Genomic DNA, 3,457 nt, shown 5'->3' with positions numbered 1-3,457 from the left:
ATAACCGTAAAATAGCACGGGCTAGCCAGTTTTCGCACGGGTAATTATAAAACAGTCAGCGTTTGCAAAGTAATTGAAAAATAACCACTATTTTGCTACAACACGAAAAGTTCCAGCATAATATAGTGGAGATTACCTGTGTATGAACTTTCAGCATATTATGCTGGAACTCCAGCACACAGAAAGTTCTAGCATAATATACTGGAGATTGGAGTACTTGTGTGTGAACTTCCAGCATATTATGCTGGACCAGTATATTATGCTGGAAGTTCACATGTAAATAATTCGAACTCCAGTATATTATGCTGTAATTTTTTCTGGACTTTGAATAATATTTTTGTTCAGATTTATCTTTACATGAAAAGTGGCTAAATTTCGATTACTTTTGAAACTATGACTATTTTTCAATTATCACTCGTAAATCTGGCTATTTTTGAATTTAACCCCTAATAACCTTTAGCCTCTAAACTGATAATTTTCCATTTTCCTAAAATTCCCAAAACGCAGCCATTGTCTTCCCCCTACTATTTCGCCAGCAACTTGTCAGCACCTTTCCCCAATTCTTTGATTTGTCTTATTTATCTATTTTTCTCTTTTCTTTCCTTAATTGTTTTTTCCTCTTCAAATCTGTAACGAAATTGCTATTGAGAGCCGAGATTTTAGCTTCAATTTTGGTCTAAATCCCTGTTGTGATTGAAGGTTTGCATACTTTTCTTTCCATCTCGGCATCCGTAGGTTCAAATTAGTTAGATGAATATGGACAGGTTTTGAGGTAAGCACTTCACCTATTCTTCATTTTCTCTTATCGATTGGATTGAGTTTTGAAAATTGAATTATCAATATTCTCTTCTGAATTTTTTCGATTATGTAAAGCGAAGTTTTCCCATAATCATAATCTCTTTCTGCCAAAATTAATCACCAACGGTTCATTTTTTAGTTCGAATACTCCAATTTCGCTTCAGTCCCTGAATCCTTGCTTAACGGGAATTTTGATCTTTTAAAAAAATCTGAATCTTTCTTTATTTGATATGTAGTTTTATGATTCTTTTCCATTATAGTGACACGCCCTAAGGCTAATTCGCTACTATAAATACTGACTAGTTCTATGCACTAAGGAGGATCACGGTTTTCACTACTACTATAGCTATTCTTTTACTTTTACTGCTCCTCTGTTCCTCCGGGTACAAATCGAGGCAGAGCTTTAATCTTTATGTTCGTCCAATACAAAGTGTTCTAGTCGTGATATTCGTTGGATACAACCTGGACGTATCAAGTTTGAGTATTGGTTCTTCATTATGCACACTTCGGAGAGTATTTGGGCTTAATTGTTATTATTGAAGTTACTGGATTTCTAATCTTCTTATTATATTGTTGTTCCGCTTTCGAACAGCTTAGTTTCCTGAACGATACATTACGATTCCTTTACGTGTTAGTAATTATATTAGAATAGACTAGTCCTCCTCTTCAGTTTTTGTTTTCTTTTACTCTATTTGTGTGTTCTGTATACTCTTGGCCATGTCGAGTGCCTTGCGGCACTCTATTGAAATTATGCCCATATAATAACCAGGTACGTCTCTTAAATCCAGGTGTGTTTTTGATCTTTTGACTTTACTTGTGATGTTTTGAATATGAGACAGCCTGACTATAAAGGTTTTTAGGATTTGTTCTGGCATTCTGGTAACTAGGAAATCATTTGTTTTAATTAGGACTAAAGATTGCATAAATAAGAGTAGCATCAACTTATCTTCGATTTAGTTTAGGAATTCTGCCTAAAAGACTTCGAATGATATTCGTAAGTTCCATGATCTTCACTCTTTGAATATAGCTGAATTCATGTTGCATAGATATCATTTCAGTAAGTATTTCTTAGTTAATAAAAGGTGACATTGGATTGTTAAAACTTCATCCGTTAAACCTTAAGGTTGTTTTCCGGTCTTATGTGTTTAAAACTACCTTACCTAAATCAATGCACTTGTTGTCACTTAGACACCATGTTTAGGATTAAATGGCCTAATATACTACATGTCCAGTTGTGGATAGTATGTCGGAAAGCTAAGAGTTATATTTGTTTGCTTTGTTGGCTATAACATTACTGCCAGGATGTTCGCAAACATATAGATACCATGTCCTTAGGATTTTAATTTATCTAAATATTCAGTCTATGGATAAAACCTCCAGAAAACTTGCTATCCCATAATGCTTGCCCTTTATTTAGTTTGAACAATTGTTTATTTGATTTGAACACTAGAGATACTCTATTTAGGAACTAATAGTAAGAGAAGTCAACAACTTTGTTTGTGTTATAGACTATCGAGTTGTATTTCTCAACAGGTTATTTACATGACTAAACTGCAAATAGTTTGAACCAATTACTTGAAGGTATATTATTTGCAAGTAACGAGTTAAATCTATTTTCGCGATAATTTGATCTTCATGTGTGCTGCATATGTGTTCTGGTTTGGCTATGATGTTACAGGATGGCCTAATTCGAGCATTGGGAGAGAATTTGGAGTCACATTATTGTGCTGGAATTTACTTTGCACCTGAAGCTCATTAGTTTAGCCTGTGTTGTAATGTTGGCCTTATAATGCTACAAATAATCTGGAATTGTGTAAATGGGATAATGGGGGCTGGAACTTCTTTGTCACTTTTGCTATCGTGGTTTGTTTCTATTTTTACTAATCATTGAAGTCATGTTTTCATTTTCAATATTATTACCATGCTTATAGAATTTAAGTAACAGGGAGAAGTGATTTTCTGTTTGTGTTATTGTGCTAATAATAATGATTTTTAATGCACTCGATTTCCTTTTAACCGTAGAGATTGCTAATTGTTTTAAACCTATCGTCAAACTAGTTTTACAAAAAAATACTCTTGATTCATTTCATGAAAACAAGAACCGTTAAGTAAGTATAGTCTTCCTATAATATTTTTATTTATTTATTTATTAAAGGTTTGGGGGCTAGTAACAATCTTTGTATACAAGTAAGTTTTCTGGCATACGATTTTCAAATCATGTATCTTATTTCAATTCCTCTCTACCTTTACCTAAAAGAGTACGTAACTTTATACTTTAATCCAAACTACTTTATCTTCTACTCGACATTTTTAGTAATTTTATAATTATGTTCATTCTCGTATGCTTATACTTGAGTTGCGTAGTATCAATTAAAGAAAGTTATTATATTATAAGAGCTCATTTCACTACTTTAATTATTATCTTTCTAACTTAATTAATTCAGAGGCCAACATGAGTCATTTCTTGCCTTATATGTTATATGGTCGAGTCTTTACCTATTTGCCTTATGTGACGCTTAGCTAAATCAAAAGTAGTAATTTTAGCTTTGTTTGAGTCTAGACCTTCCTTTTAGATAGTGTCCAATGCCTCCTGGATTATAGGAATGGGACGGGTAGGCTTATTAAGGCACGATATAGAAATGACTAGTGCGCTTTAGGT

General features: G+C 33.2%; 1 long non-coding RNA gene across 1 annotated transcript; it reads left to right on the top strand.

Moving 5' to 3' along the window:
- The first annotated feature begins 482 nt into the window (after positions 1 to 482).
- Positions 483 to 2,709, top strand: LOC104092778 (uncharacterized). The gene is made up of 2 exons (XR_685502.3): positions 483 to 772; positions 2,477 to 2,709. It is a non-coding gene; the product is annotated as an uncharacterized lncRNA (long non-coding RNA).
- Positions 2,710 to 3,457: the final 748 nt, after the last annotated feature.

The sequence above is a fragment of the Nicotiana tomentosiformis genome, chromosome 9 (genome assembly GCF_000390325.3).
Source record: "Nicotiana tomentosiformis chromosome 9, ASM39032v3, whole genome shotgun sequence".
NCBI lineage: Eukaryota > Viridiplantae > Streptophyta > Magnoliopsida > Solanales > Solanaceae > Nicotiana > Nicotiana tomentosiformis.
This window is presented reverse-complemented; position numbering and strand designations above follow the sequence as displayed.